The 13338-nt window shown below is 36.5% G+C and overlaps 1 protein-coding gene across 1 annotated transcript in view; it reads right to left on the bottom strand.

Moving 5' to 3' along the window:
* LOC136836459 (irregular chiasm C-roughest protein-like) overlaps positions 1-13101 on the bottom strand; it is a 91159-nt gene extending 78058 nt beyond the window's left edge. Inside the window, exon 1 of the mRNA XM_067100726.1 lies at positions 12441-13101. The gene's annotated coding sequence lies outside the window, so the exon portion shown is untranslated. The remainder of the gene's footprint in view (positions 1-12440) is intronic.
* Between the last annotated feature and the right edge of the window lie 237 nt (positions 13102-13338).

The raw sequence follows: 13338 nt of genomic DNA, 5'->3' as shown, positions 1-13338 counted from the left end.
TCTTCTTCTTCTTCATCACCACGATCTTCTTCTTCATCATCTTATTCTTCTTCTTCTTCTTCTTCGTCATCTCCTTCTTCCATCATCATCATCATCTTCGTCTCCTTATTCATCATCATCATCATAATCTTCATCATTATCATTATCATTTCTTCTTCTTCTTCTTTTTCTTTTCATTATTATTATTTTTTCTATCTCAGTCATCCAGTTCGACTAGGTGGTATTATTATTATTATTATTATTATTATTATTATTATTATTATTGTGTGTATTATTATTATTATTAACAGCTCAAAGCCACCACAGCATCTGTACGAGTATTTCAATTTAACGTCTCGAATTCTCGAGTCATTCTCAGAGTGTTGAAACGAAAGTTTGAGAAAGACTCGACCTGTTGATACATCACACTGAACTCGAGATAACAAGTGTCATTTGCTTTTGGAAATTCATCCCTTCGTCATCTTCATCATCACAATTCCTCGCAGATGACATGCTGTCGAGTGCTGGGGCACTGTCAGATCGGCGACCTGGGATTACCTGTCAAAAATGACTCTCAAAAGAAACCCCAGCTGCCCCTCCTTCAGGCCCAAATTATGACCCATAATGAAGTCACTGGAAAGTTGAGACACCCACGTCTCCCACTCCCCGCTCAGATTACCCCCCGAGTGAAAAGTGATAAGAAGAAAATATCCAATAAACAAAACAGAGGAAGAAGAAGAAGAAGAAGAAGAAGAATAAAAAGAAAATGTAAAGACCGCGGGTTGAAACTCGACGCCTCACTCGGCTCCCCTTCCGAAGTTCAGCAGAAGTTACTCGGAACCTGCTGGCTTGCTTCTTGGTGGGTGGGTGTCAGATTGCAAGGGCTACGCGTTTCTTGCAATATTCTCGTGCTGCCCCCACCGCCGCCGCCGCCGCCGTCCTCTCGTTTCCCTGAGCCTCTGCCCTTCGTTGCTAATGGGGTCTAATTAGTCTGACTAATGGAAAGGCTTCGAGGACGGGGGGTGGGGGGGCCTTGATCCTTTATATTATTCCGATAATAATAACAACAGGTATTTTTGGGGGGTTTTCTCACCAGCTGAATTTATATGCCTTGTGTCCTTGTTTTCCTGAGTCCTTGGTATTTGTTGCTTATGCAGTCTAATAGATTAATAAAGCTTAAAGTCATATTTTTGTTTGTTTGTTAGTCTCACGGTAGGTGAAGTGATTTATGACTCGTTGTTGGCAAGGGTATATAATTAAGCAGGCAAATGTAATGGTAACATTTCCTTTAGTAAGTTTTTGTTGATAGTCAAAAGATGTATTAATGAATTAACGAAAGTAAATAAATGATCTTTCTGCAACTGAAAAAAGGTCACAACGAAAAACAGGATAATTTGTTGCTGGTGTGAAAATCTAATCAGCATGGGTTCGAATCCCATAGGAAGGTGAATTACTTGGCTCATTCCCTTCCGGATTTCAAGGTTTTCCGTGGAAAGTTTTATCGAAATGTGACAGAAAATAGAATGGTCAGTATTTTTTATGTGAGATTCATACTCCCAATAATAATAATAATAATAATAATAATAATAATAATAATAATAATAATAATATTAAAAAGGATGGCTGTATTATGCGAATTTATCTTATATAGTGTCTTTTCTATCCTCCATGAATATCGGCTAGTTACTGACTAACATCGCTGAGCCTGAAAAGTGAATCATAGGAGGGATAGAAAGACACTATATAAGATAAATTCGCATAATACAGCAAATCATCCTTTAATATTATTATTATTATTATTATTATTAATTATTATTATTATTATTAAATAGGATGGCTGCATAACTTCAATTAACTTTATATTGAGTCTTCTTAATCTTTCTTATAAACCTTTCATCTTCAAGGTCAGCATTGGACCGTTATTTGCCTATGTTCGTATTTGGTAGAGAAATACATGAGCAAAGTGTTAAAGCAGTCTTTATTCTCTATAAACATTCCCGAGCTGCAACCCTTTTTAATTCTTTTTCCGTACCTCCGTTCATATTATCTCTCTTCCATCTTACTTTTCAACCTCTCCTAACAATTGTTTCACTGTGCAACTGCGAGGTTTTCCTCCTGTTGCACCTTTAAAACCTTTTTACTCTCATTTTCCCTTTCAGCGCTGAATGACCCTATGGGTCCCAGCGCTTGGCCTTTGGCCTAAATTTATATTCCATTTATATTCCAAGACATTCACATCATACTCCAATTATAGTTCAAGACATTTATATCATATTCCAATTATGTTCATATCATATTTCAGTTATATTCCAAGACGTTCATATCATATTCCAATGATATTCCAAGACATTCGTATCATATTCCAATTATATTCCAAGGTATTCATATCATATTCCAAGACATGCATATCATATTTCTGTTATAGTCCAAGACGTTTATATCACATTCCAATTACATTCCAAGACATTCGTATCATATTCAAATTATATCCAAGACAGTCATATCATATTTCAATTATATTCCAAGACATTCGTATCATTCCAATTATATTCCAAGGCATTCATATATTTCAATTATAGTCCAAGACATTCATACTATATTCCAACTATATTCCAGGACATTCATATCATATTTCAATTATATTCCAAGACATTCGTATTATATTCCAGTTATATCCCAAGACATTCATATCATATTTTAATTATATTTCAAGATTCATACTATATTCCAACTATATTCCAAGACATTCATATCATATTTCAGTTATAGTCCAAGACATTCATATCATATTCCAATTATATTCCAAGATATTCATATCATATTTCAATTATATTCCAAGACATTCATACTATATTCCAACTATATTCCAAGACATTCATATCATATTTCAGTTATAGTCCAAGACATTCATGTCATGTTTCAGTTATATTCCAAGACATTCCTATTATATTCCAAGACATTCGTATCATATTCCAATTATTTTCCAAGACATCCATATCATGTTTTAATTATATTCCAAGACATTCATACTATATTCCAAGACTTTCATATCATATTTCAATTATATTCCAAGACATTCATACCATATTCCAATTATTTTACTAGACATTCATATATTTCAATTGTATTCCAACACATCCAAAGCCTATCATATTTCAATTATATTCCAAGACATTCATACCATATTCCAATTATATTCCAAGATATTCATATCATATTCCAATTATATTCCAAGACATTCATACCATATTCCAATCATATTCCAAGACATTCACACCGTAATCCAGTTATATTCCAAGACATTCATATTTTTCAATTATGTTCCAAGACATTCATAGCCTATCATATTTCAGTCATATTCCAAGACATTCATACCATATTCCAATTATATTCCAAAACATTCATATCATATTTCAGTTATGTTCCAAGACATTCATATTATATTTCAGTTATATTCCAAGACATTCATACCATATTCCAATTATATTCCAAGACATTGATATCATATTTCAGTTATATTCCAAGACATCCATATCATATTTCAGTTATATTCCAAGACATTCATACCATATTCCAACTATATTCCAAGTCATTCATACCATATTCCAACTATATTCCAAGTCATTCATACCATATTCCAACTATATTCCAAGTCATTCATATCATAGAGTCCAAGTTTCACTTCGCATATCCTCAATGGCTGCTGTCGTTCGAACATGCACCATGCCTAAGTTTTCTCTTTTTTTTTTTTTTTTTGCAAAGGTTGACTACATAATTATTCTGTTTTTCCTCGTGATTGCAGCGCTTTTTTTTTCTCTTTTTACCTTTCCGTTTGTAGACTTTCTCTTACATTTATTGTCAGGTTCTTTTAGTTATTTTGTTTTTTCATTTTGTGTTTCTTCCACAAGAAGCTTTTATGAAAGTAGAAGGCAAATATTCCTTATTATTTATTTATCCTGCTTCTTGTTATGTTGTTAGTACACTGCCATATCTTTATATATATATATATATATATATATATATATATATATATATATATATATATATATAATCAAGGAGCATCACTATATTGTGATCGAAAATGATGATTAAAAAGCCCAATATTATAATTGATAAATTGTATATTTTAAGACATAAAAATATACAAGAAATGGGATAAAAACGAGGGGCTTTCGACCGTTTGCGCAACGGTCCTCTTCAGCCAAACTGAATCAAAATACTAGTTTTTCTTATTAAAAAGACACGTTTGAGAATTTTAGTGATACTCGATCAAGAAAACATCGAACCCTCTTTCAGTGTGGACTAGCAGTTATGTAATGGCAGTTTCCCCGTATCTGTGGGCCCAAATGTCGATCTTCTTAATGGCTGTCGTTTCGTGCGTACGGTGCTCATCACGGTGACTAGTGGTTCGATAGGTAGAGAAACGACTTTCAGCATCGGTGCCTGTTGTTTCTGCGGCAAATGCCACTTCGACAACCTGTGCGGGGAGATGAGGAAGACACAGTATCAGGGCCTCGAGAACTGCCTGAAATTTAATTTTATGGAATGACACTAGCCTGTCTGTATGTAGGTCCTCCTGCGTAAAAGGCTTTATTGCATCCAATGTATTGCAACATTTATCAAAAGCCCCCTCCACTACCCTTCTATGGCCTACGTGATTTACTTCTATATATAGTATTAGCTTCTCCCAATCCATGACGTGATTATTCTCCCAACAATGTTTAGCTTAATATAGCGCTGTTTTGATGAAGTCCCCTAACCGCTTCTTTCTTTTTTATGTTCTTGCAATCTGATGTTCTTCCTTCTACCTGTCTCCCAAAAATAAAATAAATTACATTTGCATTTTATAGAATATACTCCTATGTCTCTCTTTGTTACTATCACTATTAATTCTGTGGCTATTATTTTTATTGAATTTGGATTTGATTGAGTTTTTCAAATGAAGGCTACTTTAACATTACCTGTACTATTGATTAGGGCTGTTGATTTTAGTTTTTCGTGATATGGAAGTATGAATCTCTTGCTGTGATCAGTCTGCTTGAGTGAAGGGTTGTAAAACTTTTCTTAGCCTTAGACAAAGCATCCTCAATAAAATGGGTAGGTAACTCAACTGCTAAAAGTATTTCGAATATGTGCAATTTCATCATCTAAATATTGTGGGTCACAAGCCTGAAGAGCCTGGCAGCCATGTTTACAATGATATTTTCTTTATCTGTATGCACATGATAGGAATAAAAAATGAACATATAATTCTGCATTAGTCGGCTGGTAAAACCGAGAATTCAAACTTCTTTGTGTTTGGTTGTGAAAAACTAGGACATCAAAAAGGTAATCTGTGCTCTGATTCCTGTTCAGAAGTGAATCCTGATTTGTTGTATCTGTCTGTTAACAAACTCTACTAGTTCATTGAATAGATCGTCATCATGGAGGAAAAGAATGAAAATATCGTCAACATTAGCGAACCCAAATATAGGCTTTAAACCATTTCCGGGCAAGAACTCAGAATAGTCTCTAAGAACTCCATGCAGATATTAGCCAAAACAGGGAGAGGGGGATCCCATTGCTACTCCAGATCTTTTGTTCATGCATCCCCATTGAGTGAAAACAGTGGACTTGATGCACAGTTTAATGAGGTCAAGAAATACTGGTGGGGAGTGGGTATAAACTTGGGTCATTATCAAACTTAACACGTAATTTTTCAAGCACATAGCCAAGAGGGACATTGTACAAAGAGGTGACATCCAGACTATACATTTTCTCCCCCGAAAAGCCATCCAACGCCCTAATCTCTGAATGAAATCATCCTGTGTCTGATATGTGCGTGGAGGATATAGTGCCTACCAAAGGGTGTTGCTTCTGGCGTCACCAGCCATCAAGGATTGGGGGCACCGCCCAGCTACAATGTATCGTATGACATCCAGTTTTATGTACTTTAGGATCCGTAGAAGTAAGGAAGGTTGGGTGTTTTGCCCAATATCTTGCTGAGTATGACTTTCCGTAACTCCTCATTGGTAATTCTAGTTGCAATATCTCTAACTTTTTTGTTGAATGAAGGGGTCGATTCTTGCCTCCGAATTAAGTAAAAGCAATTTCTGTATTCCTTTGAGACACAGGAAAACCTTGGAGGAGTTATCTAAGAATAATGATATCAAAGTAATGAAGGCTGACAAAGGAGGCTCCATTGTTGTCATGGATAAAATTGACTATAATATTAAAGCATTAAGATTACTAAATGATAGTGATACTTATATAAGGTTAAATAAAGTGCCTTCTATCAATGTAGTACAAAATTCATGGCTTTTCGGGGAAAATGTATAGTCTGGATGTCACCTCTTTATTTACCAATGTCCTCTTGGCTATGTGCTTGAAAAAATTACGTGTTAAGTTTGATAATGACCCAAGTTTATGCCCACTCCCCACCGAAGTATTTCTTGACCTCATTAAACTGTGCGTAGAGTCCACTGTTTTCACTTTCAATGGGGATGCATATGAACAAAGATCTGGAGTAGCAATGGGATCCCCCTCCCCTGTTTTGGCTAATATCTGCATGGAGTTCTTAGAGGAGACTATTCTGAGTTCTTGCCCGTCTCGGTTTAAAACCTATATTTTGGGTTCGCTATGTTGACGATATTTTCATTCTTTTCTCCATGATGACGATCTATTCAATGAACTAGTAGAGTTTGTTAACAGACAGATACAACAAATCAAGTTCACTTCTGAACAGGAATCAGAGCACAGATTACCTTTTTGGATGTCCTAGTTTTTCACAACCCAAACACAAAGAAGTTTGAATTCTCGGTTTACCGAAAGCCGACTAATGCAGAATTATATGTTCATTTTTATTCCTATCACAGCATACAGATAAAGAAAATATCATTGTAAACATGGCTGCCAGGGCTCTTCAGGTTTGTGACCCACAATATTTAGATGATGAAATTGCACATATTCGAAATACTTTTAGCAAGTTGAGTTACTCTACCCATTTTATTGAGGATGCTTTGTCTAAGGCTAAGAAAAAGTTTTACAACCCTTCACTCAAGCAGACTGATCACAGCAAGAGATTCATAACGCTTCCATATCACGAAAACTAAAATCAACAGCCCAGTTAATCAATAGTACAGGTAATGTTAAAGTAGCTTCTCATTTGAAAAACTCAATCAAATCCAAACTCAATAAAAATAATAGCCACAGAATTAATAGTGATAGTAACAAGAGAGACATAGGAGTATATTCTATAAAATGCAAGCTCTGTAATTTATTTTATTTTGGGGAGACAGGTAGAGGGAAGAACATCAGATTGCAAGAACATAAAAAAGCGGTTAGGGACTTCGCTCAAAACAGCGCTATTGCTAAACATTGTTGGGAGAATAATCACGTCATGGATTGGGAGGGAGCTAATACTATATATAGAAGTAGTCAAGTAGGCCATAGAAGGGTAGTGGAGGGGGCTTTGATAAATATTTGCAATACATTAGATGGCAATAAAGCCTTTACGCAGGAGGACCTACATACAGACAGGCTAGTCTGTCATTCCATAAAATTAAATTTCAGGCAGTTTCTCGAGGCCCTGATACTGTGTCTTCCTCATCTCTCCCCGCACAGGTTGTCGAAGTGGCATTTGCCGCAGAAACAACAGGCACCGATGCTGAAAGTCGTTCTCTCCCCACGAACCACCTTAGTCACCCGTGATGAGCACCGTACGCTCGAACGACAGCCATTAAGAAGATCACGACGGTTGGCCACAGATACGGGGAAACTGCCATTACATAACTGCCTAGTCCACACTGAAAGAGAGTTCGATGTTTTCTTGGATCGAGTATCACTAAAATTCTTTTTAAACGTGTCTTTTTAATAAGAAAACTAGTATTTTGATTCAGTTGGCTGAAGAGGACCGTTGCGCAAACGGTCGAAAGCTCCTCGTTTTTATCCCATTTTTGTATATTTTTAAATGTCTTAAAATATACAATTTATCAATTATATTATTGTGGCTTTTTAATCATCATATATATATATATATATATATATATATATATATATATATATATATATATATATATATATATGTATATATATATATATATATATATATATATACATATATATATATATATATATATATATATATATATATATATGTATATACATATACACACACATACATGATACCGAATATGATCATATATATTTATACACACATACTGTCCACCATTGAGTGCAAATATATATATATATATATATATATATATATATATATATATATATATATATATATATATATATATATATATATATATATATATATATATATAAACTCTTCTTGATAAAGTTTCCTTCCTCAACACTAGGCGTCTCTAGTACCCGACCAACCAATTTTCCCTTTCTCGAGAATCCTTGGATTTTTCCTTCTCTTCTCACTCCGGTCCCTTTTCCCAGTGGCCTCCCCTCGTCTCTCTTTCCTCTTGTGTGCCTCCTGCATTCTTTTCCCCTCTTCGTCCTGAAACCCACTGAAGTTCAAATGATATTGTTTTAAGCTGCCTGAATCTGAGGAGGAGGAGGAGGAGGAGGAGGAGGAGGAGGACGAGGAGGGAGCCGACGCCAGGTTCCTAACCCCGATCCAGGGCACAAATACTTCTTTCTCTCTGCTCTTTCTTCCAAAGCTGCCACGGTGAAACCGTAAGATAGTTTTGCCTTTGTCTGTCTCTTTGTCTCTTCCAGCAACAACAACATATACACACGCTGACCCATTATATATATATATATATATATATATATATATATATATATATATATATATATATATATATATATATATATATATATATATATATATATATATATATATATATTATATATATATATATATATATATATATATATATTCATCACGTTCCATATTTTCGTGATTCAGTTGTGTTTATATATAGATGTATACATATACATGTGTCTGTGTGTTTGTGTGGCTGTATATATATATATATGTATATATAGAAAGAAAGAGAGAGAGAGAGAGAGAGAGAGAGATTCGTACTACATTTAAAGGAGAAACAGAGAGCTAGCTGTGTGTTTGCGTCTTGTTTCTTTGCATTCATGCAAGGGCGACAGAATGAGAATAAACAAGATGAAGAAATCATCGTGCGAATAGATGTCAGTATAACAGCCTCTCGTAATTCTGTAAAAACAAAATTGAAAGCAAGTGGATTAAGGGGCTGAATAATTTTATTTGATTCCAAGCAAATTTCCGGTCCGTGTTATTAACTTGTGCATCTTTTTGGACATTTATCTGGGTGCTATTTTTGTATTATTATTATTATTTTTTTTTAAGATACCTGATTATGAAAATGATAATCAACAATGGTGCCACTAAGCTGTTGATTTCTCCAACTTCAGAAGCTGTATTTAGCTCCAGTATAATTCATGATACCACGTTGTGTTTAACTCCAGTATAATTTATGATACCAAGTTGTATTTAGCTCCGATATACTTTATGATACCATTTTTTGATAGATTCAGGTTTGACATTTACTTATCCTCTAACACCAATTTATTTGCGTTTATCAATACACCTTGATGATAGTGAATTTAATTTTATTACTGTCTCCCTCATGCCGACGTGAAAATATACTCATATGTAATAGTATTCACCGAAAAAAATATTGTAATTGATTTAACAGAACGAGAGATAAAGGACTGAATATTATGTACAGTTATTAATCTCCGCGCTTGAAATCATGCACGCGAACCAACCTTGCAATTGAAATTCACATCACTCTCCCAACTGTAACTCCTATTAGCATGCACGCTGGGTCGTTGCAAAGTCAAGGTAGTGCATAAGTTCATGCAACCTGAACATTGCAACGCAAATGCCCCCCCTCTTCCTTACCCATTCAGTAAATTACCAGAGCGCCAGCAAGATCATACAACGAGTTCTTTGTTGGCTGCAATAAATACGACAGATTTTATGCGTCCAGATCAATCAAGATTTCGTCGGAGCAAGCGTAAGTTATTGCAGTAATGGGTCTGTTTTTTTTTATGCAACACAGCTTGCAACTAGCAGATTGCCTTTACATATCGGGTCTTTGTCAGAATGTCTCAGAATTATTATAGTAAATACTTTTGAGTTTACTTAAATAGCTAGATTAAGCAGTTTGGCTTTCATCAATCTGGCCAGTGTTGGAGCAGCTACAGGTTAAAGCACTCATTTTTTTTATATTTATTGACTATTTTGTATCCTTTTATATATAATTTTATTGATATATTTGCAACACACGAATGGAATGAGGAAATGTTTCTGTAGCATCTGCTTAGAAAAGCACCTTCCTATCTACTTTATTTGTTACCAGAAATATTTTAAAAATGTGTCCATAATCGTTGCGACGCCATATTACACAAACAAAAGATCATCCAGTCATTATTACTGCAGAAATAGCAGTCATTTCAATTGAATTCGGACACCGTCGAGACTCAGGAAATTCAGTAATGAGTTGCGTTTTTTTTTTTTTTTTTTGCACTTTCAAGATCATTATTTCTTTCTTAGAAAAAGATTTAACAATGCTTTACTTCTTCTTCTTACTTTTAAGGTCATTATTTCTTTCTTAGACTTCGACGCCCCTAATCAGAGTTGACAATTTTGTTCATTAGCCGACTTCCTGAAGTTCAAATGCTCTCACTGGATTGCAGGATTGCGACACTGCCTCTTTTTTTTTTCATCTTGTTTGCAGTCATTATGATCTCGTCTTCTAGTGTAGTACATTTTAGTTTTCAGTTTTCTGTAAAAGAAAACTATTGAGATGGCTTTTTGTCTGTCCGTCCGCCCTCAGATCTTATAAACTACTGAGGCTAGAGGGCTGAAAATTGGTATGTTGATCATCCACCCCCCAGGCATCAAACATACCAAATTGCAGCCCCTACAGCCTCAGTAGTTTTGATTTTATTTAAGGTTAAAGTTAGCCATGATCGTGCGTCTGGCACCGCTATAAGTATCAACAAACACAGGCCACCACCGGACCGTGGGTGAAAGTTTCATATATCATTATATTCTGTACAGAAAACTCGATTGCGCCGAAGTGTATATTTTACCTGTTTATTTTCTTCTTGCTTACAATAATTTTGATCTCGTCTTCTCCCGAGACTGGAGTACAAGTACATTACTGTGATGGACATTAAATCGACATCACATCCTAATTTTCAAAACCGCATGCTTATTTTTGTTATTGGTTCAAACTGGCGTAATACCAACACAGGCCCTTGCTTTCCTGGGTCACGTCACGAGTTGGTAATTATTAAGCCTTATATTATATAACACTATCTGCATCTGTGATGACGCCCTTACGCGGAACACGAGAACATTCAGAGATTTATAAAAAGCCTATTAATACTTCACCTCAAACTGGACATCCCGTTTGTCACTCATATGAGAAATTACGACGTAAAAAAAATTATTGTTTACCAACACCTGAGTCTGAGAGGTAAACACACACGCGCGTGTGCAAGCAAACACTCGCATTGCGCTTCGGGATGAAAAAGAGTCACGAAAAAAGCAAAAATAATTTTTTTATCTCCTCTCCGCTAATGGTCATTTGACTCTGATTTCTCACAAAGGAAAGTAAATAAAAGTTTGGCAGTTTACGACAAAAAGAAGAGGACGAGATTCAACAGTGCTCTGTTTTAGCACTGGTTCGTGGACATTTCCTGTTTGCTTTTGAGTCTTCACTCACCATGCTCGTCATAATTTGATTTTAAAGTGGAGAGAGAGAGAGAGAGAGAGAGAGAGAGAGAGAGAGAGAGAGAGAGAGAGAGAGAGAGAGAGAGAGAGTCTCTACTATTTGGCTCTTGATTGCTTGATTTTGAAGAGAGCGAGTGAGAGAGGGATTTACTTTATTGCTCATCATTCCTTCGTTTGAGAGAGAGAGAGAGAGAGAGAGAGAGAGAGAGAGAGAGAGAGAGAGAGAGAGAGAGAGATCTTTACTGTCTGACTCCTGATTGCTTGATCTTAATGAGAGAATGAGTGAGAGAGAAATTTACTACATTGCTTGGTTTGAGAGAGAGAGAGAGAGAGAGAGAGAGAGAGAGAGAGAGATCTTTACTGTCTCACTCCTGATTGCTTGATCTTAATGAGAGAATGAGTGAGAGAGAAATTTACTACATTGCTTGGTTTGAGAGAGAGAGAGAGAGAGAGAGAGAGAGAGAGAGAGAGAGAGAGAGAGAGAGCAGTCGAAGGGATGCTGCAAGGTGATGATGCTTGAACGCGATCAGCCAACCACGAAGGCAACAAAGCCACAGTGATATAAAAACCGTTACGCCATCAGCCGAAACGAATAAATATCACCTTTTTTTCTTGACTGTTTCATACCACCTCCTTCAAGAATGAAACATTCTTTTTACCTTAATAAATTATCTAACATTCTGTCTATTTATCTACTTAATTTTATCCCGGTAACAAGAATCTACTAATAGGATCTTACCTGTTGTGGGGGCACGATCACAGGAAAAACTCGACGATTCCAGCCGGTCTGAATTTCGTTATCTGTTCTGCATTAACATTTCATAAGTTGCTTTTCTACCCCACTGACAAACACTTTCACAAGCAACAGGTCTTTGGGTGACACTCAGCACCTCCACAAGGAAAGTAACGCACTCGAAACACGGAGAGGTGGAGACTGACGCTACCGGTACTCCCCAGTCCAGGCACTTGACAACCTCACATATATGGCCTGGAAGGATTTCCAGATCCTGCAAAGATCTGTGGCAGGTGCATTCCAGCGCAAGAAATCACTCGGAGAAATGCACTTGTTGCACACAGACGAGAGATCTCCAAACGCTTTTAGCGACAACAGCTCGGGGGCTTAGGTGAAATAAGGCTTTTCCTTCAAGATTGAAACCTGGACCGCCAAAACAATAAACATGCACGAGATTTTCTGGAAGCGACGACGCGTGAGACACCTTGCTACAACCGTGGTCAAACTCTCACTGACGTAGTAGAGGATTGGTTTGGGGGGGGTCAATGGTTGGGGTTGGGGCGTTTAAGGTTTGGGGGAGAGAAGATTGGGCGGGGTTAAAGAACAAGTGGGTATGAGAGCAGGTTGGCCCGCGAGGGCCCTTCTTGGTCCGAGAGCACATGCCAATAGGAACAACAGCTTCTGATGCCACTGTGAATGGGCTGGAGGTACAAACCGCGGTTGTAGTTCGCTTGCAGGTCACGTGTCCAGTAATGGTTTCAGATTAACATTCCCTCATTCCCAGGAACCAACTTTTTAGACCCCCAGTGGTCCTGGAGCGTTTGCTCTTCACTGGAAAACAAAAATTCAAATGCTGCTTTGAAAACTGTGACCACCGGCTCGCTACAGAACAGGAATATAAAAA

This window comes from Macrobrachium rosenbergii, chromosome 56 (assembly GCF_040412425.1).
Source record: "Macrobrachium rosenbergii isolate ZJJX-2024 chromosome 56, ASM4041242v1, whole genome shotgun sequence".
NCBI lineage: Eukaryota > Metazoa > Arthropoda > Malacostraca > Decapoda > Palaemonidae > Macrobrachium > Macrobrachium rosenbergii.
Note: the sequence above shows the minus strand (reverse complement) of the source record. Positions and strands in the feature narration are given on the sequence as shown.